The sequence below is a fragment of the Nelumbo nucifera genome, chromosome 4 (genome assembly GCF_055504915.1).
Source record: "Nelumbo nucifera cultivar China Antique chromosome 4, China Antique-T2T, whole genome shotgun sequence".
Taxonomy (NCBI): Eukaryota; Viridiplantae; Streptophyta; class Magnoliopsida; order Proteales; family Nelumbonaceae; genus Nelumbo; species Nelumbo nucifera.
The window spans coordinates 53,952,683-53,980,316 of record NC_142652.1 but is presented as its reverse complement, the minus strand read 5'-3'; the positions used below and the strand labels follow the sequence as shown (position 1 = coordinate 53,980,316).

The window sequence follows — 27,634 nt, the reverse complement described above, 5'->3', positions numbered from 1 at the left end:
AGGGAGGAAGGCGGCATACACAGTTTTTTCAAGTCTAAAACAATTAATGGAGGGGAGCAAGATAGTGCATAAAGATCTAAGCGAGCATGAATTAAACGGGTGCGATCATACCAGCACTAATGCACCGGATCCCATCAGAACTCCAAAGTTAAGCGTGCTTGGGCGAGAGTAGTACTAGGATGGGTGACCTTTTGGGAAGTCCTCGTTGCACCTCATTTTTATTAATATTTTATTTTGATTTCGTATTTGCAAATTCCATTTGTTGTTTCGGCGAGACAACTGGAAACAACGCGTCGGATACTCGGACCATTTGCGGCACGATCGTCATTACAGAATGGGAACCATGCAAAAACCGTGCTTTTGTCATTCGTCGTGCATTGTGGGCCCCACGATAGTATTGCATGTATCCGGAGGTGCGGCAGATCTGAAAAGCAAACACTCCGCTCACGTAAGAGCTTGTGCACGGTTACCAAGGGAGGAAGGATGCATACACAATTTTTTCATGTCTAAAACAATTAAGGGAGGGGAGCAAGATACTGCATAAAGATCTAAGCGAGCATGAATTAAATGGGTGCGACCATACCAGCACTAATGCACCGGATCCCATCAGCACACCGAAGTTAAGCGTGCTTGGCCGAGTGTAGTACTAGAATGGGTGACCTCCTGGAAAGTCCTCGTGTTGCACCCCAATTTTATTAATATTTTATTTTGATTTGTATTTGCAATTTCCTTTTGTTGTTTCGGCGAGACAACTGGATACAACGCGTCGGATACTCGGACCACTTGCGGCACGATCGCCATTACTGAATGAGAACGGTGCAAGAACCGGGCTTTTGGCATTCGTCGTGCATTGTGGGCCCCGCGATAGTATTGCAGCTATCCGGGGGTGCGGCAGATGTGAAAAACAAACACTCCGCTCATGTAGGGGCTTGTGCACGGTTACCAAGGGAGGAAGGCAGCATACACAGTTTTTTCAAGTCTAAAACAATTAATGGAGGGGAGCAAGATAGTGCATAAAGATCTAAGCGAGCATGAATTAAACGGTTGCGATCATACCAGCACTAATGCACCGGATCCCATCAGAACTCCGAAGTTAAGCGTGATTGGCCGAGTGTCGTACTAGGATGGGAGACCTCCTGGAAAGTCCTCGTGTTGCACCCCAATTTTATTAATATTTTATTTTGATTTGTATTTGCAAATTCCATTTGTTGTTTCGGCGAGACAACTGGAAACAACGCGTCGGATACTCGGACCACTTGCGGCACGATCGCCATTACTGAATGGGAACGGTGCAAGAACCGGGCTTTTGGCATTCGTCGTGCATTGTGGGCCCCGCGATAGTATTGCATCTATCCGGGGGTGCGGCAGATGTGAAAAACATACACTCCGCTCACGTAGGAGCTTGTGCACGGTTACCAAGGGAGGAAGGCGGCATACACAGTTTTTTCAAGTATAAAACAATTAATGGAGGGGAGCAAGATAGAGCATAAAGATCTAAACGAGCATGAATTAAATGGGTGCGATCATACCAGCACTAATGCACCGGATCCCATCAGAACTCCGAAGTTAATCGTGCCTGGGAGAGAGTAGTACTAGGATGGGTGACCTCCTGGGGAGTCCTCGTGTTGCACCCCAATTTTATTAATATTTTATTTTGATATCGTATTTGCAACTTCCATTTGTTGTTTCGGCGAGACAACTGGAAACAACGCGTCGGATACTCGGACCACTTGCGGCACGATCGCCATTACTGAATGCGAACGGTGCAAGAACCGGGCTTTTGGCATTCGTCGTGCATTGTGGGCCCCGCGATAGTATTGCATCTATCCGGGGGTGCGGCAGATCTGGAAAGCAAACACTCCGCTCCCGTAGGAGTTTGTGCACGGTTACCAAGGGTGGAACGCGGCATGCACAATTTTTTCAAGTCTAAAACAATTAATGGAGGGGAGCAAAATAGTGCATAAAGATCTTAGCGAGCATGAATTAAACGGGTGCGATCATACCAGCACTAATGCACCGGATCCCATCAGAACTTCGAAGTTAAGCGTGCTTGGCCGAGAGTAGTACTAGGATGGGTGACCTCTTTGGAAGTCCTCGTGTTCCACCTAAATTTTATTAATATTTTATTTTGATTTCGTATTTGCAAATTCCATTTGTTGTTTCGGCGAGACAACTGGAAACAACTCGTCGGATAGTCGGACCATTTGCGGCACGATCGTCATTATAGAATGGGAACCGTGCAAAAACCCTGCTTTTGGCATTCGTCGTGCATCGTGGGCCCCGCGATAGTATTGCATTTATCCGGGGGTGCGGCAGATATGAAAAGCAAACACTCCGCTCACGTAGGAGCTTGTGCACGGTTACCAAGGGAGGAAGGCTGCATACACAGTTTTTTCAAGTCTAAAACAATTAATGGAGGGGAGCAAGATAGTGCATAAAGATCTAAGCGAGCATGAATTAAATGGGTGCGATCATACCGGCACTAATTCACCGGATCCCATCAGAACTCCGAAGTTAAGCGTGCTTGGCCGAGAGTAGTACTTGGTTGGGTGACCTCCTTGGAAGTCCTCGTGTTGCATCACAATTTTATTAATATTTTATTTTGATTTGTATTTGCAAATTCCATTTGTTGTTTCGGCGAGACAACTGGAAACAACGCGTCGGATACTCGGACCACTTGCGGCACGATCGTCATTACTGAATGGGAACGGTGCAAGAACCGGGCTTTTGGCATTCGTCGTGCATTGTGGGCCCGCGATAGTTTTGCATCTATCCGGGGGTGCGGCAGATGTGAAAAACAAACACTCCGCTCACGTAGGAGCTTGTGCACGGTTACCAAGGGAGTAGGCGGCATACACAGTTTTTTCAAGTCTAAAACAATTAATGGAGGGGAGCAAGATAGTGCATAAAGATCTAAGCGAGCATGAATTAAACGGGTGCGATCATACCAGCACTAATTCACCGGATCCCATCAGAACTCCAAAGTTAAGCGTGCTTGGGCGAGAGTAGTACTAGGATGGGTGACCTTTTGGGAAGTCCTCGTTGCACCTCATTGTTATTAATATTTTATTTTGATTTCGTATTTGCAAATTCCATTTGTTGTTTCGGCGAGACAACTGGAAACAACGCGTCGGATACTCGGACCATTTGCGGCACGATCGTCATTACAGAATGGGAACCATGCAAAAACCGTGCTTTTGGCATTCGCCGTGCATTGTGGGCCCCACGATAGTATTGCATGTATCCGGAGGTGCGGCAGATCTGAAAAGCAAACACTCCGCTCACGTAAGAGCTTGTGCACGGTTACCAAGGGAGGAAGGATGCATACACAATTTTTTCATGTCTAAAACAATTAAGGGAGGGGAGCAAGATACTGCATAAAGATCTAAGCGAGCATGAATTAAAGGGGTGCGACCATACCAGCACTAATGCACCGGATCCCATCAGCACACCGAAGTTAAGCGTGCTTGGCCGAGTGTAGTACTAGAATGGGTGACCTCCTGGAAAGTCCTCGTGTTGCACCCCAATTTTATTAATATTTTATTTTGATTTGTATTTGCAATTTCCTTTTGTTGTTTCGGCGAGACAACTGGAAACAACGCATCGGATACTCGGACCACTTGCGGCACGATCGCCATTACTGAATGAGAACGGTGCAAGAACCGGGCTTTTGGCATTCGTCGTGCATTATGGGCCCCGCGATATTATTGCGGCAGATGTGAAAAACATACACTCCGCTCACGTAGGAGCTTGTTCACGGTTACCCAGGGAGGAAGGCGGCATACACAGTTTTTTCAAGTATAAAACAATTAAAGGAGGGGAGCAAGATAATGCATAAAGATCTAAGCGAGCAAGTATTAAACGGGTGCGATCATACCTGCTCTAATGCACCGGATCCCATCAGAACTCCGAAGTTAAGCGTGCTTGGGCGAGAGTAGTACTAGAATGGGTGACCTCTTGGGAAGTTCTCGGGTTGCACCCATATTTTAATAATATTTTATTTCGATATCGTATTTGCAAATTCCATTTATCATTTCGGCGAGACAAATGGAAACAATGCGCCGAATACTCGGACCACTTGCGGGACAATCGTCATTTCTGAATGGGAACGGTGCAAGAACCAGGATTTTGGCATTCGGTGTGCATTGTGGGTCCCGCGATAGTATTGCATCTATTCGGGGGTGCGGTAGATCTGAAAAGCAATAACTCCGCTCACGTGGGAGCTTGTGCACGGTTACCAAGGGAGGAGCGCTGCATACACAGTTTTTTAAGTTTAAACAATTAATGGAGGGTAGCAAAATAGTGCATAAAGATCTAAGCGAGCAAAAATTAAATGGGTGCGATCATTCCAGCACTAATGTACCGGATTCCATCAGAACTCCGAAGTTAAGTGTGCTTGGGCGAGAGTAGTACTACGATGGGTGACCTCCTCGGAAGTCCTCGTGTTGCACCCCAATTTTATTAATATTTTATTTCGATATCGTATTTGCAAATTTCATTTCTCGTCACTACTGAATGGGAACGGTGCAAGAACCGGGCTTTTGGCATTCGTCGTGCATTGTGGGCCCCGTGATAGTATTGCAGCTATCCGGGGTCCGGCAGATCTGAAAAGCAAACACTCCGCTCACGTAGGATCTTGTGCACGGTTACCAAGGGAGGAAAGCTGCATACACAGTTTTTTCAATTCTAAAACAATTAATGGAGGGGAGCGAGATAGTGCATAAAGATCTAAGCGAGCATGAATTAAACGGGTGCGATCATACCAGCAATAATGCACCGGATCCCATCAGAACTCCAAAGTTAAGCGTGCTTGGGCGAGAGTAGTACTAGGATGGGTGACCTCCTAGGAAGTCCTCGTGTTGCACCCCAATTTTATTTATATTTTATTTTGATTTCGTATTTGCAAATTCCATTTGTTGTTTCGGCGAAAAAACTGGAAACAACGCGTCGGATACCAGGACCACTTGCGGCACGATCGTCATTACTGAATGGGAACGGTGCAAGAACCGGGTTTTCGGCATTCGTCGTGCATTGTGGGCCCTACGATAGTATTGCATCTATCCAGGGGTGCGGCAGATCTGAAAAGCAAACACTCCGCTCGCGTAGGAGCTTGTGCTCGGTTACCAAGGGAGGAAAGCTGCAAACACAGTTTTTTCAAATCTAAAACAATAAATGGAGGGGAGCAAGATAGTGCATAAAAATCTAAGTGAGCATGAATTAAACGGGTGCGATCATACCAGCACTAATGCACCGGATCCCATCAGACTCCGAAGTTAAGTGTGCTGGGGAGATAGTAGTACTAGGAAGGATGACCTCCTGGGAAGTCCTCGTGTTGCACCCCAATTTTATTAATATTTTATTTTGATATCGTATTTGCAAATTCCATTTGTTGTTTCGGCGAGACAACTGGAAACAACGCGTCGGATACTCGGACCACTTGCGGCACGATCGTCATTACTGAATGGGAACGGTGCAAGAACCGGGCTTTCGGCATTCGTCGTGCATTGTGGGCCCCGCGATAGTATTGCATCTATCCGGGGGTGCGGCAGATGTGAAAAACAAACACTCCGCTCACGTAGGAGCTTGTGCACGGTTACCAAGGGAGGAAGGCTGCATACACAGTTTTTTCAAGTCTAAAACAATTAATGGAGGGGAGCAAGATAGTGCATAAAGATCTAAGCGAGCATGAATTAAATGGGTGCGATCATACCGGCACTAATTCACCGGATCCCATCAGAACTCCGAATTTAAGCGTGCTTGGCCGAGAGTAGTACTTGGTTGGGTGACCTCCTGGGAAGTCCTCGTGTTGCATCACAATTTTATTAATATTTTATTTTGATTTGTATTTGCAAATTCCATTTGTTGTTTCGGCGAGACAACTGGAAACAACGCGTCGGATACTCGGACCACTTGCGGCACGATCGTCATTACTGAATGGGAACGGTGCAAGAACCGGGCTTTTGGCATTCGTCGTGCATTGTGGGCCCGCGATAGTTTTGCATCTATCCGGGGGTGCGGCAGATGTGAAAAACATACACTCCGCTCATGTAGGAGCTTGTGCACGGTTACCCAGGGAGGAAGGCGGCATACACAGTTTTTTCAAGTATAAAACAATTAAAGGAGGGGAGCAAGATAATGCATAAAGATCTAAGTGAGCAAGTATTAAACGGGTGCGATCATACCTGCTCTAATGCACCGGATCCCATCAGCACTCCGAAGTTAAGCGTGCTTGGGCGAGAGTAGTACTAGAATGGGTGACCTCTTGGGAAGTCCTCGGGTTGCACCCATATTTTAATAATATTTTATTTCGATATCGTATTTGCAAATTCCATTTATCGTTTCGGTGAGACAAATGGAAACAATGCGCCGAATACTCGGACCACTTGCGGGACAATCGTCATTACTGAATGGGAACGGTGCAAGAACCAGGATTTTGGCATTCGGTGTGCATTGTGGGTCCCGCGATAGTATTGCATCTATTCGGGGGTGCGGTAGATCTGAAAAGCAATAACTCCGCTCACTTGGGAGCTTGTGCACGGTTACCATGGGAGGAGCGCTGCATACACAGTTTTTTAAGTTTAAACAATTAATGGAGGGTAGCAAAATAGTGCATAAAGATCTAAGCGAGCAAAAATTAAATGGGTGCGATCATTCCAGCACTAATGTACCGGATTCCATCAGATCTCCGAAGTTAAGTGTGCTTGGGCGAGAGTAGTACTACGATGGGTGACCTCCTCGGAAGTCCTCGTGTTGCACCCCAATTTTATTAATATTTTATTTCGATATCGTATTTGCAAATTTCATTTCTCGTCACTACTGAATGGGAACGGTGCAAGAACCGGGCTTTTGGCATTCGTCGTGCATTGTGGGCCCCGTGATAGTATTGCAGCTATCCGGGGTCCGGCAGATCTGAAAAGCAAACACTCCGCTCACGTAGGAGCTTGTGCACGGTTACCAAGGGAGGAAGGCTGCATACACAGTTTTTTCAATTCTAACACAATTAATGGAGGGGAGCAAGAGAGTGCATAAAGATCTAAGCGAGCATGAATTAAACGGGTGCGATCATACCAGCACTAATGCACCGGATCCCATCAGAACTCCGAAGTTAAGCGTGCTTGGGCGAGAGTAGTACTAGGATGGGTGACCTCCTAGGAAGTCCTCGTGTTGCACCCCAATTTTATTTATATTTTATTTTGATTTCGTATTTGCAAATTCCATTTGTTGTTTCGGCGAAAAAACTGGAAACAATGCGTCGGATACCAGGACCACTTGCGGCACGATCGTCATTACTGAATGGGAACGGTGCAAGAACCGGGTTTTCGGCATTCGTCGTGCATTGTGGGCCCCACGATAGTATTGCATCTATCCAGGGGTGCGGCAGATCTGAAAAGCAAACACTCCGCTCACGTAGGAGCTTGTGCACGGTTACCAAGGGAGGAAAGCTGCATACACAGTTTTTTCAAATCTATAACAATAAATGGAGGGGAGCAAAATAGTGCATAAAGATCTAAGCGAGCATGAATTAAACGGGTGCGATCATACCAGCACCAATGCACCGGATCCCATCAGACTCCGAAGTTAAGTGTGCTGGGGTGAGAGTAGTACTAGGAAGGATGACCTCCTGGGAAGTCCTCGTGTTGCACCCCAATTTTATTAATATTTTATTTTGATATCGTATTTGCAAATTCCATTTGTTGTTTCGGCGAGACAACTGGAAACAACGCGTTGGATACTCGGACCACTTGCAGCACGATCGTCATTACTGAATGGGAACGGTGCAAGAACCGGGCTTTCGGCATTCGTCGTGCATTGTGGGCCCCGCGATAGTTTTGCATCTATCCGGGGGTGCGGCAGATGTGAAAAACAAACACTCCGCTCACGTAGGAGCTTGTGCACGGTTACCAAGGGAGGAAGGCGGCATACACAGTTTTTTCAAGTATAAAACAATTAATGGAGGGGAACAAAATAGAGCATAAAGATCTAAACGAGCATGAATTAAATGGGTGCGATCATACCAGCACTAATGCACCGGATCCCATCAGAACTCCGAAGTTAATCGTGCCTGGGAGAGAGTAGTACTAGGATGGGTGACCTCCTGGGGAGTCCTCGTGTTGCACCCCAATTTTATTAATATTTTATTTTGATATCGTATTTGCAACTTCCATTTGTTGTTTCGGCGAGACAACTGGAAACAACGCGTCGGATACTCGGACCACTTGCGGGACGATCGTCATTACTGAATGGGAACGGTGCAAGAACCGGGCTTTCGGCATTCGTCATGCATTGTCAGCCCCGCAATAGTATTGCATCTATCCGGGGGTGCGGCAGATCTGAGAAACAAACACTCCGCTCACGTAAGAGCTTGTGCACGGTTACCATGGGAGGAAGGCTGCATACAAACTTTTTTCAAGTCTAAAACAATTAATGGAGGGGAGCAAGATAGTGCATAAAGATCTAAACGAGAATGAATTAAACGGGTGCGATCACACCAGCACTCATGCACCGGATCCCATCAGAACTCCGAAGTTAAGCGTGCTTGGGCGAGAGTAGTACTAGGATGGGTGACCTCCAGGGAAGTCCCCGTGTTGCATCCCAATTTTATTAATATATTATTTTGATTTGTATTTGCAAATTCCATTTGTTGTTTCGGCGAGACAACTGGAAACAACGCGTCGGATACTCGGACCACTCGCGGGACGATCGTCATTATTGAATGGGAACGGTGCAATAACCGGGCTTTCGGCATTCGTCATGCATTGTTGGCCCCGCGATAGTATTGCATCTATCCGGGGTTGCGGCAGATCAGAAAAGCAAACACTCCGCTCACGTAGGAGCTTGTGCACGGTTACCAAGGGGGGAAAGCTGCATACACAGTTTTTTGAAGTCTAAAACAATTGCTGGAGGGGAGCAAGATAGTGCTTAAAGATCTAAGCGAGCATGAGTTAAACAGGTGCGGACGTACCAGCACTAATGTATCGGATCCCATCAGAACTCCGAAGTTAAGCCTGTTTGGGCGAGAGTACTTGTAGGATGGGTGACCTCCTGGGAAGTCTTCGTGTTGCACCCCAATTTTATTAATATTTTATTTTGATTTCGTATTTGCAAATTCCATTTGTTGTTTCGGCGAGACAACTGGAAACAACGCGTCGGATACTCGGACCATTTGCGGCACGATCGTCATTACTGAATAGGAACCGTGCAAAAACCGGGCTTTTGGCATTCGTCGTGCATTGTGGGGCCCGCGATAGTATTGCATTTATCCGGGGGTGCACAGATCTGAAAAGCAAACACTCCGCTCATGTAGGAGCTTGTGCACGGTTACCAAGTGAGGAAGACTACATACACACTATTTTCAAGTCTAAAACAATTAATGGAGGGGAGCAAGATAGTGCATAAAGATCTAAGCGAGCATGAATTAAACGGGTGCGATCATACCAGCACTAATGCACCGGATCCCATCAGCACACCGAAGTTAAGCGTGCTTGGCCGAGTGTAGTACTAGGATGGGTGACCTCCTGGGAAGTCCTCGTGTTGCACGCCAATTTTATTAATATTTTATTTTGATTTGTATTTGCAAATTCCATTTGTTGTTTCGGCGAGACAACTGGAAACAACGCGTCGGATACTCGGACCACTTGCGGCACGATCGTCATTATTGAATGGGAACGGTGCAAGAACCGGGCTTTCGGCATTCGTCATGCATTGTGGGCCCCGTGATAGTATTTTATCTATCCGGCGGTGCGGCAGATCTGAAAAGCAAACACTCCGCTCACGTAGGAGCTTGTGCACGGTTACCAAGGGAGGAAGGCGGCAAACACAGTTTTTTCAAGTCTAAAACAATTAATGGAGGGGAGCAAGATAGTGCATAAAGATCTAAGCGAGCATGAATTAAGCGGGTGCGATCATACCAGCACTAATGCACCGGATCCCATCAGAACTCCGAAGTTAAGAGTGCTTGGCCGAGTGTACTACTAGGATGGGTGACCTCGTGGGAAATCCTCGTGTTGCACCCCAATTTTATTAATATTTTATTTTGATTTGTATTTGCAAATTCCATTTGTTGTTTCGGCGAGACAAAAGGAAACAACGCGTCGGATACTCGGACCACTTGTGGCACGATCGTCATTACTGAATGGGAACGGTGCAAGAACCGGGCTTTCGGCATTCGTCATGCATTGTGGGCCCCGTGATAGTATTGCATCTATCCGGCGGCGCGGCAGATCTGAAAAGCAAACACTCCGCTCACGTAGGAGCTTGTGCACGGTTACCAAGGGAGGAAGGCGGCATACACAGTTTTTTCAAGTCTAAAACAATTAATGGAGGGGAGCAAGATACTGCATAAAGATCTAAGCGAGCATGAATTAAATGGGTGCGATCATACCAGCACTCATGCACCGGATCCCATCAGCACACCGAAGTTAAGCGTGCTTGGCCGAGTGTACTACTAGGATGGGTGACCTCGTGGGAAATCCTCGTGTTGCACCCCAATTTTATTAATATTTTATTTTGATTTGTATTTGCAAATTCCATTTGTTGTTTCGGCGAGACAACTGGAAACAACGCGACGGATACTCGGACCACTTGCGGCACGATCGTCATTACTGAATGGGAACGGTGCAAGAACCGGGCTTTCGGCATTCGTCATGCATTCTGGGCCCCGTGATAGTATTGCATCTATCCGGGGGTGCGGCATATCTGAAAAGCAAACACTCCGCTCACGTAGGAGCTTGTGCACGGTTACCAAGGGTGGAAGGCGGCGTACACAGTTTTTTCAAGTCTAAAACAATTATTGGAGGGGAGCAAGATAGTGCAAAAGGATCTAAGCGAACGTGAATTAAATGGGTGCGATCATACCAGCACTAATGCACCGGATCCCATCAGAACTCCGAAGTTTAGCGTGCTTGGGCGAGAGTAGTTCTAGGATGGGTGACCTCCTGGGAAGTCCTCATTTTGCACCTCAATTTTATTAATATTTTATTTTGATTTCTTATTTGCAAATTCCATTTGTTGTTTCGGCGAGACAACTGGAAACAACGCGTCGGATACTCGGACCACATGCGGCGCGATCGTCATTACTGAATGGGAACGGTGCAAGAATCGGGCTTTCGGCATTCGTCATGCATTGTGGGCCTCGTGATAGTATTGCATCTATCCGGGGGTGCTGCAGATCTGAAAAGCAAACACTCCGCTCACGTAGTAGCTTGTGCACGGTTACCAAGGGAGGAAGGCGGCAAACACAGTTTTTTCAAGTCTAAAACAATTAATGGAGGGGAGCAAGATAGTGCATAAAGATCTAAGCGAGCATGAATTAAGCGGGTGCGATCATACCAGCACTAATGCACCGGATCCCATCAGAACTCCGAAGTTAAGTGTGCTTGGGCGAGAGTATTTCTAGGATGGGTGACCTCCTGGGAAGTTCTCTTGTTGCACCTCAATTTTATTAATATTTTATTTTGATTTCGTATTTGCAAATTCCATTTGTTGTTTCGGCGAGACAACTGGAAACAACGCGTCGGATACTCGGACCATTTGCGGCACGATCGTCATTACAGAATGGGAACCGTGCAAAAACCGTGCTTTTAGCATTCGTCGTGCATTGTGGGCCCCGCGATAGTATTGCATTTATCCGGGGGTGCGGATAGTGCATAAAGATAGTGCATAAACAATTAATGGAGGGGAGCAAGATAGTGCATAAAGATCTAAACGAGAATGAATTAAACGGGTGCGATCACACCAGCACTCATGCACTGGATCCCATCAGAACTCCGAAGTTAAGCGTGCTTGGGCGAGAGTAGTACTAGGATGGGTGACCTCCAGGGAAGTCCCCGTGTTGCATCCCAATTTTATTAATATATTATTTTGATTTGTATTTGCAAATTCCATTTGTTGTTTCGGCGAGACAACTGGAAACAACGCGTCGGATACTCGGACCACTCGCGGGACGATCGTCATTATTGAATGGGAACGGTGCAATAACCGGGCTTTCGGCATTCGTCATGCATTGTTGGCCCCGCGATAGTATTGCATCTATCCGGGGTTGCGGCAGATCAGAAAAGCAAACACTCCGCTCACGTAGGAGCTTGTGCACGGTTTGTTAGACAGTTTTGTATGCCCTTAGCTTCAATCATTTTGATGTACTTTTGTTGTTTAGTGGAAATAAATAAAGTGCATGTTTGATTCATGTTGTTTGGTTTAATTCTGTGTAAAACCCTAAAACTGGACATTTGTAGAGACTCATGTTAGTTTTAAATGTTCACAGCCGTTGGATAAGTCTGGGGAGATTTATCCTGCCAAGGCTGATACTGGTGTGCCACCAAGTGTTGGGATGGCCTGTCTCAGCCATCAGGGTAAGACCCGAGGCACATACAGCATGGGATTACTTGAATCCTTGAACCGGACCAGATTTCCAGTCTTGCCCTGGACCTTGGAGATAGATGGGCAAAACTGGAAAGTTACACCTGACCCCTAGACTCGATTATGACACTTCACTAGGTGTTGGATCAGGCTGCCTTTGATATGCCAATCAGTGAGATCCTTAGTGGGGATCAAAACCTGGGTATGTTGGGGCAGTTTGAGAATTCATCTGAGTGGGTGGTCATAGTGACAGAATCAGCCACTTTGTCGGACAAAGGGTAATGATCGGGAATGCACTCTCTCTGATGGAAACCAAACTGCCGGCAGTTGATTTCAATCGTTGGAATTTTGTTTTTGCAAAATTAATATATTTACATATATATGTACGGTTTCAAAATGTTTGCAAATGGTTTTAATTCCCGGGATCCATGTGAGAGGAGAGTGCGGCACTGTTCCTTGCAGCCGAGGGAGAGGTCCTCTCTTGTCGGGCAGTGCTTGATCATTAAGGGCTGAGAGGTTAAGTGTAAGACCATTTAGGATAATACCTGATGGGCTAATCTTGCACCTGCCCACAGTCCCTGGGTTTTTATAAGATGGCTTGGCCCAGGGACCACTTAATGTAAGTATTGGGCCCATAGGGTTCATACGATGGACTCAAGGGGTTCATTGAGATTTTCAGTGAATTTGGCTGGGCCTTCTATTAAAGGCTGGGCCGAACCCATGTGGCTGGTGTGTAGATCAATGCTTGGGTCCCACGCCATACAAAGAAGCCCAACTGGGCAGCAGATTGGAAACTAATTAAACACTGAATGCTTAATGGGCCAAAAGCCCATTTCGAAGTGGGCTGATATGATCACCCATCAATGGGGCGAATTTGAGATTGAAGTTAGCAAAAAGGATTGGGCTCTTAGCCTTATCCACTCTTAGAGACCAAATTCAAATCAGATTTGAATCTGGTAACCTCCTGATAAGATCAGGAGTAAGCTAACTCTATCTGGGAAAGGGATTAAGATTATCCCCTATCCAAATACTGATTTGGATTGGGATAACTCCTAATTAGGAGATTTCTTAATCAAGAAGAAAAGAGAGGAGATTTCGAATGAACCAAAAAAAAGAGAGAAATAAGATTTCGATCCAAGGGGTTTTGGTAGCAAGAAGGGTTCCTGCGATTTGAGATTAGATCTCATACTCTCCAGAAAAGAAAATAGTTCAGCCTTTTCGTTTCTGGAGATCTCCTCCTGCCGCCGCCATCTGCATTGTTGCAAGATTCGATCTTTGCAGAAAAGAAAGTCAAGAAACCAGTTCTTGACATCAGTCTTGCAAGAAAGACTGAAAGAATTCAGTGTTTAGTACATCCAGGGGATTCTTGTGAAGGATCCAGTGTGTAGGACGCACCCTGCTGGTTCTGTTCCATCCACAGCTGTGTCATCTTCAGCGGGGACAGATCTTGGAGCATTCTTTGGGCGTGAACACCAACTTTGGGAGATACTGCTTCTCCGGATCAGGTATAATCCTCCCATTTATCTTTTGGTACAGATCTGGTTTGATTAGGGTTCAAGTAGATCCTTGAATATTGTATTCTAAATTCAGGGAATATGATTCCCAGTTGGGAGAAGGTAGGAAATTTTTGAAATTCGCCCCACCCATTCCGCAACCTTTATGGCGTCCATTAGATGGATCCTACCATTCTTTCAGTGGTATCAGAGCCACAGGTTCGAATCTTGAACCAAAAGAAAATCAGATCTGACCCTGCGCAGATGGATAGAAGGTGTTCTTTCAAGATTTGCGCAGATTGTTTTCTTTTTTTTCCAAGAAACTGTTTCTTGTTAAGGGCGATTGATCTGAAATTAATTTCTATTAAATCCAAAATTTATTTGGAATTGTTCTTTATTTATTTTGATTTAATGGACTGTTCAAACCTGGAGATCGCAGTGCAGTTTTAGCGCAGATGGTCTGCGCACCCTTTTTCTTTTCTATTTATTTATTTCATTCAATTCGGTCTGTAAATAATTTTTTTATTTTTAGACTGAATGTATAGGATTTGATCAAGAATGTAATTAATAGAAATAGGATTTCTGTTATTTTTCTTGATTAAAGAAGATGGAAGAAGATGGCGGCGCTGGAGATTTGCAGATGGAGAAATCGTTTTCTGCGATTTGCAGTTTATGAAACTGCAACCCTTGTGATTAACCTCTGTTTTGCAGGTGGTGCGAACAGTCCATAATTGTTTTGTGTTTGCTAGAAATCAAAACTATTAATTTCAGATCATTCAATAATTAATTCTTGAATTGAAAATCAGTTTTGGACCATTTCGGACTAGATTGGACCAAAACTGTTTGGACCGAATCTGGGTTTCGAAAGGGGCTGTTCTCAGTCCAATTGTCTCACACTTTCGTTCCAAATCTGATGTTCAATTACAGGGATTAATTCGGCCCACCTGTAAAGCCCAGTTTTAAAGGGTTAAAACTGCAAAAGCCCATTATTGTGAGATAAGCTGTATGGGCCGAACTGCTATCTGCGATTCAGCCCATACACCTAGTGGACATTAATCGTTATTGACTTGGTTTTTAAATGGGCCGTTGAATGGGCTTTACAGCAATTAATTGATTGGATCAATTCCTCCTTTACATGTGATGTTTGGATGTTTGATGTGCTGCGACCATGGGCCATAAGTACTTGGCCCGTGATGACTCGTTAGTGGCTCTTGCGCACACCATGGCTGAATGCACATCATTGCCATGGTGTCCCTGAAGGTCATTGGATGACCCCCCTCTTTGCCTGGTGGGCCCCACAACCCTGAAAAGGGATGCGTACGGAACCCCTAGCCGATTAAGGCCCACCAGAAATCTGACTTTATGAAAGTCAGTGGGAGCCACTTTGGTTTGACCTAAATTAGAACTAGGCCGTAATTTTGTTCCCTCCAGCAAATATGAATGCAAGTGATAGGGAGATCCATATGATGGACTCTCTAAAGGCCTTCCGTCATTAGCACAATGATGGGTCCATCAGTAATGAGGAAACGCACCATAAAATTGGGCTATCCATTTGCTGTTGGATCTGTTAGAGTGTTTCATAAGATGATAGGGGCGTCATAGACCGATGTGGGAGGGGCTTCACCAGAAAATGGGAACTCTCTCACGGTACCTTGGCGTAACCTGAATATGATGGGTGTGCACTCACTGACAGAAGGGTTTACCTGAAAACGGCTCTGAACCTTGTCTGACAGAGGCCAAAGGGAAACTCATTTGATGAGTGGATATGATCCGTCACAGAAAGGTGGTGGGGTTATGCAGCTGAAACAGTTGGCTTCACGCACCCCATGTGATTTCCCACATTTCCAGAGACATTTCGTCGTCTCCGTCACTGAGATAGGAGGGAAATCTCAGAGATGAACAAATGGGAATGGAACATAGATTAAAAGCCATATCTATGTAGGTAAACATGAATCAAACTAAGGTTGTGGACTAATGATTTTGCTGTTTTATCAGAAAATGGCAAACGGTCAATTTGCAAAGCTTCTAGACGATAACAAGCTTAAGGGCCCAAACTATGCCGACTGGTACAGAAATCTTATGCTGGTCCTAACTTCTGAAAAGTTAGACAAGGTAGTGAAAAATCCTGCCCCGGAACGTCCGGGTGATAGGGCTTCTGAGGCCCGTAGGAGGGACTACCAAGATTGGGAGGATAAGAACTCCCTAGCCCGCTGCTTTGTCATTGCCTCATTAGACAACTCAATACAGAGGCAGTTCGATCAGATCGAACTTGCCAAGGACATATTGGACAGTCTAAGGACAATGTATGAGGAGCAGAACCGTTCTACTCGACAGAAGGTCCTGAAATTGTTCATGACCGCGCAGATGACCAAAGGGCAGAAAGTTCATGACCATTGTCTTCGGATGATGGGATACATCAACGAACTTGAAGCTCTTGGATCCGGGCTAGATCTTGGCACGCAAGTGGATGCCATCCTAAATTCTTTGCCCTCTTCCTTCAATGCGTTCACTATGAACTACAATATGAATAAGCTGAATGTCAGCGTCCAGGAACTCAGCAATATGTTGCAGAGGGCCGAGGATTTACTCAAGAAGGATGAGCCTGTGGTTATGCTTGCTGAAGCTAACAAATCGGGCAAGAGAAAGAGAAAGGCAAAGAAGCCCCAGAAGAAGACTACCAAACCCAAGAAGCAGAAGAAGAACAAGGCATCTGATGTCTGTCACTTCTGCAAGCAGACCGGCCACTGGAAGAGGAACTGTCCTACCTACCTGGAATCTAAGAAAGGTAATAATCGAAACTTGTGTCATAGAAACTAATATGTTAGTTACTTCTGTGTCCTGGTGTGTTGACTCCGGGGCTTCAACTCATGCGTGTAACTCACTGCAGGGGTTCAAAGTTAGCAGAAGGCTGAGTGAAGGTGAAGTGACACTGTTCTTGGGAACAACTGCAAGTGTTGCAGCTACGGCAATAGGAACCGTAGAATTAGTTTTCCTTGTACTTAAAGATTGTCTTTATGTACAGAACTTGAGAAGGAATTTAATTTCTGTTTCAAAATTGTGTGCTGATGGATATACTGTTTACTTTAGTAATATGATTACTGTTAAACGGAATAATAAATTCATCGCATGCGGGGAGCTAGAGAACGGTCTCTATGTTCTGCATCCTTCTTTGGAAACTAACTTGACCGAAACTACGTCGGTCGAAAATCCCAAGAAAAGGACTCGTGATACAGTAAATCTCACGTGCCTCTGGCATTACCGACTTGGCCACATCGGTGTCGACCGAATCACAAGACTGGTAAAGGATGGTCCTTTGGATTTTCTAACCGTAGAAAATCTTCCCACTTGTGAACCTTGCCTCCAAGGTAAGATGACTAAGCGGCCATTTGACGGTAAGCCTGAAAGATGTGCAGGCACACTTGACCTAATACATACTGATGTATGTGGTCCCCTGAGTGTTAGGACACGGAATCAACACGTGTACTTCATCACCTTTACAGATGATTTTTCACGATATGGTTACGTGTACCTAATGAGACATAAGTCTGAATCATTTGAAAAGTTCAAAGAGTTCAGACAGGAAGTCGAGAAACAGTTAGGGAGAGAAATTAAGGCCCTTCGATCAGATCGAGGTGGCGAGTATCTCTCTGACGAATTCAGGGACTACTTAAAGGCCAATGGGATAGTGTCACAACTAGCTCCTCCTGCTACACCTCAACTCAACGGTGTTTCAGAGAGGAGAAATAGGACCTTATTAGACATGGTCCGGTCACTTCTCGTACGCTCAGAATTACCCACATCCTTTTGGGGATACGCATTAGAGACTGCCACCTACGTGCTGAATAGGGTTCCAACCAAATCAGTTCCGAAAACTCCATATGAACTTTGGACCGGAAGGAAGCCAAGTGTGAGACACTTGAAGATTTGGGGTTGTCCTGCACACGTTAAAAGAACAAGTGCGGACAAGTTGGAATCTAAAACCAGCCGTTGCCTGTTTATAGGCTACCCAAAGGATTCGGTGGGTTATCTATTCTATGACGCAAGTGAGCAGAAAGTGTTCTGCAGTCGAAACGCCCGATTCTTAGAATCCGATTACATCCTGGACACCCATCGTCAGGAAATAGTTCTTGATGAGGAGAGCTCAGGAGCAGTGGGAGATGACCCACAAGTTCCAGGTAATGACCAACCTAGAAGGTCCACCCGGGTATCCAGACCACCAGTCCGATATGGTTATGACCAGGATAGTTACCTGGTGGAAGCCTTGACTAGTGAAGAGGATCCCGTGTCTTACGCGGAAGCTATGTTAGACATAGACTCCCAGAAGTGGGTGGAGGCCATGAGAGCCGAGATGGACTCAATGGAGATCAATGGAGTCTGGACACTAGTGGATCCGCCCTCCGGGGTAAAAGCAATTGGTTGCAAATGGATCTACAAGAGGAAGAAGGGCCCCGATGGCAGGATTGAGACCTTTAAAGCTCGTTTGGTGGCGAAAGGGTATACTCAGAAAGAAGGCATCGACTATGAGGAAACCTTTTCACCGGTGGCCATGCTTAAATCCATTAGGATCCTGCTAGCTGTAGCAGCGTACCATGATTACGAGATTTGGCAAATGGATGTCAAAACAGCGTTCCTGAATGGAGATCTTAGTGAAGATATCTACATGCAGCAGCCGCAAGGCTTCATTGCTGCTGGTCAGGAACACATGGTATGTAAACTTAATAGATCCATATATGGACTTAAGCAGGCTTCTAGGAGTTGGAACATCCGTTTTGATTCTGCAGTCAAAACGTTTGACTTTGAGCAGAATCCGGATGAGCCCTGTGTTTACAGGAAATCCAGTGGGGATAAGATCACCTTTTTAGTCTTGTATGTGGACGATATCCTACTCATTGGGAATGATGTAGGAATGTTGACTTCGGTCAAGGTATGGCTATCACAGCAGTTCTCCATGAAAGATCTTGGAGAAGCTTCATACATACTGGGTCTTCGACTCTATAGAGATAGAACGAAGAGGATAATTGGATTATCCCATGCTGCTTACATTGACAAAATTGTCAAAAGATACAGCATGGAAAACTCCAAGAAAGGAAACGTTCCTTTCAGGCACGGAGTCACTCTCTCCAAGAAGATGTCTCCCAAGACTTCTGAGGAGATTGAGAGCATGAGAGACGTTCCCTATGCCTCAGCTGTGGGGAGCATCATGTATGCCATGTTGTGCACTCGCCCGGACATAGCTCAGGCGGTGAGTGTGGTAAGCAGATTCCAGGCAAACCCAGGACAGGAGCATTGGACTGCTGTGAAGAACATACTCAAATACCTTCGAAGGACGAAAGAGTTTTGTCTGGTATTCGATGGTAGTTCACTGCAAGTTCTAGGGTATACCGATGCCGATTTCCAGTCGGATCCAGATGATAGAAAGTCTACATCTGGGTATGTTTTCACGATAGGATCGTGTGCTGTTTGCTGGAAAAGCAGCAAACAGGGGTCCACTGCAGACTCCACAACCGAGGCCGAGTACATTGCCGCAAGTGAAGCTGCCAAGGAAGCCGTGTGGATGAAGAAATTCATACACGAATTGGGAGCGATTCCATCCAGCACATCACCCATCCCGTTGTTGTGTGACAACAATGGAGCGATCGCCCAGGCTAAAGAGCCTCGGGCCCACTCGAAGTCAAAGCACATCGAGAGGAAGTACCATGTACTGCGGGAGATCGTTGGTAGAGGGGACGTCCTAATTCAAAAGGTAGCATCAGCGGATAATGTGGCAGACCCATTGACTAAGCCACTGACACAGAAGGTGTTTGAGAAACACGTGGAAAGTATGGGACTCCGGCTTGTACCAGATTGGACCTAAGTGCAAGTGGGAGCTGTTAGACAGTTTTGTATGCCCTTAGCTTCAATCATTTTGATGTACTTTTGTTGTTTAGTGGAAATAAATAAAGTGCATGTTTGATTCATGTTGTTTGGTTTAATTCTGTGTAAAACCCTAAAACTGGACATTTGTAGAGACTCATGTTAGTTTTAAATGTTCACAGCCGTTGGATAAGTCTGGGGAGATTTATCCTGCCAAGGCTGATACTGGTGTGCCACCAAGTGTTGGGATGGCCTGTCTCAGCCATCAGGGTAAGACCCGAGGCACATACAGCATGGGATTACTTGAATCCTTGAACCGGACCAGATTTCCAGTCTTGCCCTGGACCTTGGAGATAGATGGGCAAAACTGGAAAGTTACACCTGACCCCTAGACTCGATTATGACACTTCACTAGGTGTTGGATCAGGCTGCCTTTGATATGCCAATCAGTGAGATCCTTAGTGGGGATCAAAACCTGGGTATGTTGGGGCAGTTTGAGAATTCATCTGAGTGGGTGGTCATAGTGACAGAATCAGCCACTTTGTCGGACAAAGGGTAATGATCGGGAATGCACTCTCTCTGATGGAAACCAAACTGCCGGCAGTTGATTTCAATCGTTGGAATTTTGTTTTTGCAAAATTAATATATTTACATATATATGTACGGTTTCAAAATGTTTGCAAATGGTTTTAATTCCCGGGATCCATGTGAGAGGAGAGTGCGGCACTGTTCCTTGCAGCCGAGGGAGAGGTCCTCTCTTGTCGGGCAGTGCTTGATCATTAAGGGCTGAGAGGTTAAGTGTAAGACCATTTAGGATAATACCTGATGGGCTAATCTTGCACCTGCCCACAGTCCCTGGGTTTTTATAAGATGGCTTGGCCCAGGGACCACTTAATGTAAGTATTGGGCCCATAGGGTTCATACGATGGACTCAAGGGGTTCATTGAGATTTTCAGTGAATTTGGCTGGGCCTTCTATTAAAGGCTGGGCCGAACCCATGTGGCTGGTGTGTAGATCAATGCTTGGGTCCCACGCCATACAAAGAAGCCCAACTGGGCAGCAGATTGGAAACTAATTAAACACTGAATGCTTAATGGGCCAAAAGCCCATTTCGAAGTGGGCTGATATGATCACCCATCAATGGGGCGAATTTGAGATTGAAGTTAGCAAAAAGGATTGGGCTCTTAGCCTTATCCACTCTTAGAGACCAAATTCAAATCAGATTTGAATCTGGTAACCTCCTGATAAGATCAGGAGTAAGCTAACTCTATCTGGGAAAGGGATTAAGATTATCCCCTATCCAAATACTGATTTGGATTGGGATAACTCCTAATTAGGAGATTTCTTAATCAAGAAGAAAAGAGAGGAGATTTCGAATGAACCAAAAAAAAGAGAGAAATAAGATTTCGATCCAAGGGGTTTTGGTAGCAAGAAGGGTTCCTGCGATTTGAGATTAGATCTCATACTCTCCAGAAAAGAAAATAGTTCAGCCTTTTCGTTTCTGGAGATCTCCTCCTGCCGCCGCCATCTGCATTGTTGCAAGATTCGATCTTTGCAGAAAAGAAAGTCAAGAAACCAGTTCTTGACATCAGTCTTGCAAGAAAGACTGAAAGAATTCAGTGTTTAGTACATCCAGGGGATTCTTGTGAAGGATCCAGTGTGTAGGACGCACCCTGCTGGTTCTGTTCCATCCACAGCTGTGTCATCTTCAGCGGGGACAGATCTTGGAGCATTCTTTGGGCGTGAACACCAACTTTGGGAGATACTGCTTCTCCGGATCAGGTATAATCCTCCCATTTATCTTTTGGTACAGATCTGGTTTGATTAGGGTTCAAGTAGATCCTTGAATATTGTATTCTAAATTCAGGGAATATGATTCCCAGTTGGGAGAAGGTAGGAAATTTTTGAAATTCGCCCCACCCATTCCGCAACCTTTATGGCGTCCATTAGATGGATCCTACCATTCTTTCACGGTTACCAAGGGGGGAAAGCTGCATACACAGTTTTTTGAAGTCTAAAACAATTACTGGAGGGGAGCAAGATAGTGCTTAAAGATCTAAGCGAGCATGAGTTAAACAGGTGCGATTGTACCAGCACTAATGTATCGGATCCCATCAGAACTCCGAAGTTAAGCGTGCTTGGGCGAGAGTACTAGTAGGATGGGTGACCTCCTGGGAAGTCTTCGTGTTGCACCCCAATTTTATTAATATTTTATTTTTATTTCGTATTTGCAAATTCCATTTGTTGTTTCGGCGAGACAACTGGAAACAACGCGTCGGATACTCGGACCATTTGCGGCATGATCGTCATTACTGAATATGAACCGTGCAAAAACTGGGCTTTTGGCATTCATCGTGCATTGTGGGGCCCGCGATAGTATTGCATTTATCCGGGGGTGCGCAGATATAAAAAGCAAACACTCCGCTCATGTAGGAGCTTGTGCACGGTTACCAAGTGAGGAAGGCTACATACACACTATTTTCAAGTCCAAAACAATTAATGGAGGGGAGCAAGATAGTGCATAAAGATCTAAGCGAGCATGAATTAAACGGGTGCGATCATACCAGCACTAATGCACCGGATCCCATCAGCACACCGAAGTTAAGCGTGCTTGGCCGAGTGTAGTACTAGGATGGGTGACCTCCTGGGAAGTCCTCGTGTTGCACCCCAATTTTATTAATATTTTATTTTGATTTGTATTTGCAAATTCCATTTGTTGTTTCGGCGAGACAACTGGAAACAACGCGTCGAATACTCGGACCACTTGCGGCACGATCGTCATTACTGAATGGGAACGGTGCAAGAACCGGGCTTTCGGCATTCGTCATGCATTGTGGGCCCCGTAAAAGCTTGTGCACGGTTACCAAGGGAGGAAGGCGGCATACACAGTTTTTTCAAGTCTAAAACAATTAATGGCGGGGAGCAAGATAGTGCATAAAGATCTAAGCGAGAATGAATTAAATGGGTGCGTTCATACTAGCACTAATGCACCGGATCCCATCAGAACTCTGAAGTTAAACGTGCTTGGCCGAGAGTAGTACTTGGACGGGTGACCTCTTGGGAAGTCCTCGTGTTGCACCCCAATTTTATTAATATTTTATTTTGATTTGTATTTGCAAATTCCATTTGTTGTTTCGGCGAGACAACTGGAAACAACGCGTCGGATACTCGGACCACTTGTGGCACGATCGTCATTACTGAATGGGAACGGTGCAAGAACCGGGCTTTCGGCATTCGTCATGCATTGTGGGCCCCGTGATAGTATTGCATCTATCCGGCAGTGCGGCAGATCTGAAAAACAAACACTCCGCTCACGTAGGAGCTTGTGCACGGTTACCAAGGGAGGAAGGCGGCATACACAGTTTTTTCAAGTCTAAAACAATTAATGGAGGGGAGCAAGATACTGCATAAAGATCTAAGCGAGCATGAATTAAATGGGTGCGATCATACCAGCACTCATTCACCGGATCCCATCAGCACACCGAAGTTAAGCGTGCTTGGCCGAGTGTAGTACTAGGATGGGTGACCTCGTGGGAAATCCTCGTGTTGCACCCCAATTTTATTAATATTTTATTTTGATTTGTATTTGCAAATTCCATTTGTTGTTTCGGCGTGACAACTGTAAACAACGCGTCGGATACTCGGACCACTTGCGGGACGATCGTCTTTACTGAATGGGAACGGTGCAAGAACCGGGCTTTCGGCATTCGTCATGCATTGTCAGCCCCGCAATAATATTGCATCTATCCGGGGGTGCGGCAGATCTGAGAAACAAACACTCCGCTCACGTAAGAGCTTGTGCACGGTTACCATGGGAGGAAGGCTGCATACAAACTTTTTTCAAGTCTAAAACAATTAATGGAGGGGAGCAAAATAGTGCATAAAGATCTAAACGAGAATGAATTAAACGGGTGCGATCACACCAGCACTAATGCACCGGATCCCATCAGAACTCCGAAGTTAAGCGTGCTTGGGCGAGAGTAGTATTAGGATGGGTGACCTCCAGGGAAGTCCTCGTGTTGCATCCCAATTTTATTAATATATTATTTTGATTTGTATTTGCAAATTCCATTTGTTGTTTCGGCGAGACAACTGGAAACAACGCGTCGGATACTCGGACCACTCGCGGGACGATCGTCATTACTGAATGGGAACGGTGCAATAACCGGGCTTTCGGCATTCGTCATGCATTGTTGGCCCCGCGATAGTATTGCATCTATCCGGGGGTTGCGGCAGATCTGAAAAGCAAACACTCCGCTCACGTAGGAACTTGTGCACGGTTACCAAGGGGGGAAAGCTGCATACACAGTTTTTTGAAGTCTAAAACAATTACTGGAGGGGAGCAAGATAGTGCTTAAAGATCTAAGTGAGCATGAGTTAAACAGGTGCGATCGTACCAGCACTAATGTATCGGATCCCATCAGAACTCTGAAGTTAAGCGTGCTTGGGCGAGAGTACTAGTAGGATGGGTGACCTCCTGGGAAGTCTTCGTGTTGCACCCCAATTTTATTAATATTTTATTTTTATTTCGTATTTGCAAATTCCATTTGTTGTTTCGGCGAGACAACTGGAAACAACGCGTCGGATACTCGGACCATTTGCGGCATGATCGTCATTACTGAATAGGAACCGTGCAAAAACCGGGCTTTTGGCATTCGTCGTGCATTGTGGGGCCCGCGATAGTATTGCATTTATCCGGGGGTGCGCAGATATAAAAAGCAAACACTCCGCTCATGTAGGAGCTTGTGCACGGTTACCAAGTGAGGAAGGCTACATACACACTATTTTCAAGTCTAAAACAATTAATGGAGGGGAGCAAAATAGTGCATAAAGATCTAAGCGAGCATGAATTAAACGGGTGCGATCATACCAGCACTAATGCACCGGATCCCATCAGCACACCGAAGTTAAGCGTGCTTGGCCGAGTGTAGTACTAGGATGGGTGACCTCCTGGGAAGTCCTCGTGTTGCACCCCAATTTTATTAATATTTTATTTTGATTTGTATTTGCAAATTCCATTTGTTGTTTCGGCGAGACAACTGGAAACAACGCGTCGGATACTCGGACCACTTGCGGCACGATCGTCATTACTGAATGGGAACGGTGCAAGAACCGGGCTTTCGGCATTCGTCATGCATTGTGGGCCCCGTGATAGTATTGCATCTATCCGGTGGTGCGGCAGATCTGAAAAGCAAACACTCCGCTCACGTAAAAGCTTGTGCACGGTTACCAAGGGAGGAAGGCGGCATACACAGTTTTTTCAAGTCTAAAACAATTAATGGAGGGGAGCAAGATAGTGCATAAAGATCTAAGCGAGAATGAATTAAATGGGTGCGTTCATACTAGCACTAATGCACCGGATCCCATCAGAACTCTGAAGTTAAACGTGCTTGGCCGAGAGTAGTACTAGGACGGGTGACCTCTTGGGAAGTCCTCGTGTTGCACCCCAATTTTATTAATATTTTATTTTGATTTGTATTTGCAAATTCCATTTGTTGTTTCGGCGAGACAACTGGAAACAACGCGTCGGATACTCGGACCACTTGTGGCACGATCGTCATTACTGAATGGGAACGGTGCAAGAACCGGGGTTTCGGCATTCATCATGCATTGTGGGCCCCATGATAGTATTGCATCTATCCGGCGGTGCGGCAGATCTGAAAAGCAAACACTCCGCTCACGTAGGAGCTTGTGCACGGTTACCAAGGGAGGAAGGCGGCATACACAGTTTTTTCAAGTCTAAAACAATTAATGGATGGGAGCAAGATACTGCAAAAAGATCTAAGCGAGCATGAATTAAATGGGTGCGATCATACCAGCACTCATGCACCGGATCCCATCAGCACACCGAAGTTAAGCGTGCTTGGCCGAGTGTAGTACTAGGATGGGTGACCTCGTGGGAAATCCTCGTGTTGCACCCCAATTTTATTAATATTTTATATTGATTTGTATTTGCAAATTCCATTTGTTGTTTCGGCGAGACAACTAGAAACAACGCGTCGGATACTCGGACCACTTGCGGCACGATCGTCATTACTGAATGGGAACGGTGCAAGAACCGGGCTTTCGGCATTCGTCATGCATTCTGGGCCCCGTGATAGTATTGCTTCTATCCGGGGGTGCGGCAGATCTGAAAAGCAAACACTCCGCTCTCGTAGGAGCTTGTGCATGGTTACCAAGGGAGGAAGGCGGCGGCATACACAGTTTTTTCAAGTCTAAAACAATTATTGGAGGGGAGCAAGATAGTGCAAAAGGATCTAAGCGAACGTGAATTAAATGGGTGCGATCATACCAGCACTAATGCACCGGATCCCATCAGAACTTCGAAGTTTAGCGTGCTTGGGCGAGAGTACTAGTAGGATGGGTGACTTCCTGGGAAGTCTTCGTGTTGCACCCCAATTTTATTAATATTTTATTTTTATTTCGTATTTGCAAATTCCATTTGTTGTTTCGGCGAGACAACTGGAAACAACGCGTCGGATACTCGGACCATTTGCGGCACGATCGTCATTACTGAATAGGAACCGTGCAAAAACCGGGCTTTTGGCATTCGTCGTGCATTGTGGGGCCCGCGATAGTATTGCATTTATTCGGGGGTGCGCTGATCTGAAAAGCAAACACTCCGTTCATGTAGGAGCTTGTGCACGGTTACCAAGTGAGGAAGGCTACATACACACTATTTTCAAGTCTAAAACAATTAATGGAGGGGAGCAAGATAGTGCATAAAGATCTAAGCGAGCTTGAATTAAACGGGTGCGATCATACCAGCACTAATGCACCGGATCCCATCAGCACACCGAAGTTAAGCGTGCTTGGCCGAGTGTAGTACTAGGATGGGTGACCTCCTGGGAAGTCCTCGTGTTGCACCCCAATTTTATTAATATTTTATTTTGATTTGTATTTGCAAATTCCATTTGTTGTTTCGGCGAGACAACTGGAAACAACGCGTCGGATACTCGGACCACTTGCGGCACGATCGTCATTACTGAATGGGAACGGTGCAAGAACCGGGCTTTCGGCATTCGTCATGCATTGTGGGCCCCGTGATAGTATTGCATCTATCCGGCGGTGCGGCAGATCTGAAAAGCAAACACTCCGCTCACGTAGTAGCTTGTGCACGGTTACCAAGGGAGGAATGCGGCATACACAGTTTTTTCAAGTCTAAAACAATTAATGGAGGGGAGCAAGATAGTGCATAAAGATCTAAGCGAGCATGAATTTGCGGGTGCGATCATACCAGCACTAATGCACCGGATCCCATCAGAACTCCGAAGTTAAGCGTGCTTGGGCGAGAGTATTTCTAGGAAGGGTGACCTCCTAGAAACAACGCGTCGGATACTCGGACCATTTGCGGCACGATCGTCATTACAGAATGGGAACCGTATTTGCAAATTCCATTTGTTGTTTCGGCGAGACAACTGGAAACAACGCGTCGGATACTCGGACCATGTGCGGCACGATCGTCATTACAGAATGGGAACCGTGCAAAAACCGTGCTTTTGGCATTCGCCGTGCATTGTGGGCCCCGCGATAGTATTGCATTTATCCGGGGGTGCGACAGATCTGAAAAACAAACACTCCGCTCACGTAGGAGCTTGTGCATGGTTACCAAGGGAGGAAGGCTGCATACACATTTTTTTCAAGTCTAAAACAATTAATGGAGGGGAGCAAAATAGTGCATAAAAATCTAAGCGAGCATGAATTAAATGGGTGCGATCATACCAGCACTAATGCACCGGATCCCATCAGCACACCGAAGTTAAGCGTGCTTGAACGAGAGTAGTACTAGGATGGGTGATCTCCTGGGAAGTCCTCGTGTTGCACCCCAATTTTATTAATATTTTATTTTGATTTGTATTTGCAAATTCCATTTGTTGTTTCGGCGTGACAACTGGAAACAACGCGTCGGATACTCGGACCACTTGCGGGACGAT

The 27,634-nt window shown here is 45.8% G+C and overlaps 11 non-coding genes and 28 pseudogenes across 11 annotated transcripts; all 39 read left to right on the top strand.

Moving 5' to 3' along the window:
• The first annotated feature begins 97 nt into the window (after window positions 1-97).
• On the top strand, window positions 98-214 carry LOC148800406 (5S ribosomal RNA; annotated as a pseudogene).
• A 355-nt stretch (window positions 215-569) lies between these two features.
• Window positions 570-688, top strand: LOC148800405 (5S ribosomal RNA; annotated as a pseudogene).
• A 354-nt stretch (window positions 689-1,042) lies between these two features.
• LOC148800404 (5S ribosomal RNA) lies at window positions 1,043-1,161 on the top strand (annotated as a pseudogene).
• A 354-nt stretch (window positions 1,162-1,515) lies between these two features.
• On the top strand, window positions 1,516-1,634 carry LOC148800403 (5S ribosomal RNA). Its single transcript, XR_016070276.1, has one exon. It is a non-coding gene; the product is annotated as a 5S ribosomal RNA (ribosomal RNA).
• Window positions 1,635-1,989: 355 nt separating this feature from the next.
• Window positions 1,990-2,108, top strand: LOC148800402 (5S ribosomal RNA; annotated as a pseudogene).
• Window positions 2,109-2,463: 355 nt separating this feature from the next.
• On the top strand, window positions 2,464-2,582 carry LOC148800401 (5S ribosomal RNA; annotated as a pseudogene).
• A 352-nt stretch (window positions 2,583-2,934) lies between these two features.
• Window positions 2,935-3,051, top strand: LOC148800400 (5S ribosomal RNA; annotated as a pseudogene).
• A 355-nt stretch (window positions 3,052-3,406) lies between these two features.
• LOC148800399 (5S ribosomal RNA) lies at window positions 3,407-3,525 on the top strand (annotated as a pseudogene).
• Window positions 3,526-3,863: 338 nt separating this feature from the next.
• Window positions 3,864-3,982, top strand: LOC148800398 (5S ribosomal RNA). The gene has a single exon (XR_016075114.1). It is a non-coding gene; the product is annotated as a 5S ribosomal RNA (ribosomal RNA).
• Window positions 3,983-4,335: 353 nt separating this feature from the next.
• On the top strand, window positions 4,336-4,454 carry LOC148800397 (5S ribosomal RNA). The gene has a single exon (XR_016070687.1). It is a non-coding gene; the product is annotated as a 5S ribosomal RNA (ribosomal RNA).
• A 295-nt stretch (window positions 4,455-4,749) lies between these two features.
• On the top strand, window positions 4,750-4,868 carry LOC148800396 (5S ribosomal RNA). Its single transcript, XR_016069335.1, has one exon. It is a non-coding gene; the product is annotated as a 5S ribosomal RNA (ribosomal RNA).
• A 355-nt stretch (window positions 4,869-5,223) lies between these two features.
• On the top strand, window positions 5,224-5,341 carry LOC148800395 (5S ribosomal RNA; annotated as a pseudogene).
• Window positions 5,342-5,696: 355 nt separating this feature from the next.
• On the top strand, window positions 5,697-5,815 carry LOC148800394 (5S ribosomal RNA; annotated as a pseudogene).
• Window positions 5,816-6,168: 353 nt separating this feature from the next.
• LOC148800393 (5S ribosomal RNA) lies at window positions 6,169-6,287 on the top strand. Its single transcript, XR_016070371.1, has one exon. It is a non-coding gene; the product is annotated as a 5S ribosomal RNA (ribosomal RNA).
• Window positions 6,288-6,640: 353 nt separating this feature from the next.
• LOC148800392 (5S ribosomal RNA) lies at window positions 6,641-6,759 on the top strand (annotated as a pseudogene).
• Window positions 6,760-7,054: 295 nt separating this feature from the next.
• Window positions 7,055-7,173, top strand: LOC148800391 (5S ribosomal RNA). Its single transcript, XR_016071777.1, has one exon. It is a non-coding gene; the product is annotated as a 5S ribosomal RNA (ribosomal RNA).
• A 355-nt stretch (window positions 7,174-7,528) lies between these two features.
• Window positions 7,529-7,646, top strand: LOC148800390 (5S ribosomal RNA; annotated as a pseudogene).
• Window positions 7,647-8,001: 355 nt separating this feature from the next.
• On the top strand, window positions 8,002-8,120 carry LOC148800389 (5S ribosomal RNA). Its single transcript, XR_016070275.1, has one exon. It is a non-coding gene; the product is annotated as a 5S ribosomal RNA (ribosomal RNA).
• A 355-nt stretch (window positions 8,121-8,475) lies between these two features.
• On the top strand, window positions 8,476-8,594 carry LOC148800388 (5S ribosomal RNA). The gene has a single exon (XR_016075483.1). It is a non-coding gene; the product is annotated as a 5S ribosomal RNA (ribosomal RNA).
• A 354-nt stretch (window positions 8,595-8,948) lies between these two features.
• Window positions 8,949-9,067, top strand: LOC148800387 (5S ribosomal RNA; annotated as a pseudogene).
• Window positions 9,068-9,421: 354 nt separating this feature from the next.
• On the top strand, window positions 9,422-9,540 carry LOC148800386 (5S ribosomal RNA; annotated as a pseudogene).
• A 354-nt stretch (window positions 9,541-9,894) lies between these two features.
• Window positions 9,895-10,013, top strand: LOC148800385 (5S ribosomal RNA). The gene has a single exon (XR_016069310.1). It is a non-coding gene; the product is annotated as a 5S ribosomal RNA (ribosomal RNA).
• A 354-nt stretch (window positions 10,014-10,367) lies between these two features.
• Window positions 10,368-10,486, top strand: LOC148800384 (5S ribosomal RNA; annotated as a pseudogene).
• A 354-nt stretch (window positions 10,487-10,840) lies between these two features.
• On the top strand, window positions 10,841-10,959 carry LOC148800383 (5S ribosomal RNA; annotated as a pseudogene).
• A 355-nt stretch (window positions 10,960-11,314) lies between these two features.
• LOC148800382 (5S ribosomal RNA) lies at window positions 11,315-11,433 on the top strand (annotated as a pseudogene).
• Window positions 11,434-11,720: 287 nt separating this feature from the next.
• On the top strand, window positions 11,721-11,839 carry LOC148800381 (5S ribosomal RNA). Its single transcript, XR_016069889.1, has one exon. It is a non-coding gene; the product is annotated as a 5S ribosomal RNA (ribosomal RNA).
• A 9,938-nt stretch (window positions 11,840-21,777) lies between these two features.
• LOC148800380 (5S ribosomal RNA) lies at window positions 21,778-21,896 on the top strand (annotated as a pseudogene).
• Window positions 21,897-22,250: 354 nt separating this feature from the next.
• Window positions 22,251-22,369, top strand: LOC148800379 (5S ribosomal RNA; annotated as a pseudogene).
• A 294-nt stretch (window positions 22,370-22,663) lies between these two features.
• LOC148800378 (5S ribosomal RNA) lies at window positions 22,664-22,782 on the top strand (annotated as a pseudogene).
• A 354-nt stretch (window positions 22,783-23,136) lies between these two features.
• LOC148800377 (5S ribosomal RNA) lies at window positions 23,137-23,255 on the top strand (annotated as a pseudogene).
• A 354-nt stretch (window positions 23,256-23,609) lies between these two features.
• On the top strand, window positions 23,610-23,728 carry LOC148800376 (5S ribosomal RNA). Its single transcript, XR_016075641.1, has one exon. It is a non-coding gene; the product is annotated as a 5S ribosomal RNA (ribosomal RNA).
• A 355-nt stretch (window positions 23,729-24,083) lies between these two features.
• LOC148800375 (5S ribosomal RNA) lies at window positions 24,084-24,202 on the top strand (annotated as a pseudogene).
• A 354-nt stretch (window positions 24,203-24,556) lies between these two features.
• LOC148800374 (5S ribosomal RNA) lies at window positions 24,557-24,675 on the top strand (annotated as a pseudogene).
• A 354-nt stretch (window positions 24,676-25,029) lies between these two features.
• LOC148800373 (5S ribosomal RNA) lies at window positions 25,030-25,148 on the top strand (annotated as a pseudogene).
• A 354-nt stretch (window positions 25,149-25,502) lies between these two features.
• Window positions 25,503-25,621, top strand: LOC148800372 (5S ribosomal RNA; annotated as a pseudogene).
• Window positions 25,622-25,978: 357 nt separating this feature from the next.
• Window positions 25,979-26,097, top strand: LOC148800371 (5S ribosomal RNA; annotated as a pseudogene).
• A 354-nt stretch (window positions 26,098-26,451) lies between these two features.
• On the top strand, window positions 26,452-26,570 carry LOC148800370 (5S ribosomal RNA; annotated as a pseudogene).
• A 353-nt stretch (window positions 26,571-26,923) lies between these two features.
• On the top strand, window positions 26,924-27,040 carry LOC148800369 (5S ribosomal RNA; annotated as a pseudogene).
• A 368-nt stretch (window positions 27,041-27,408) lies between these two features.
• On the top strand, window positions 27,409-27,527 carry LOC148800368 (5S ribosomal RNA; annotated as a pseudogene).
• Window positions 27,528-27,634: the final 107 nt, after the last annotated feature.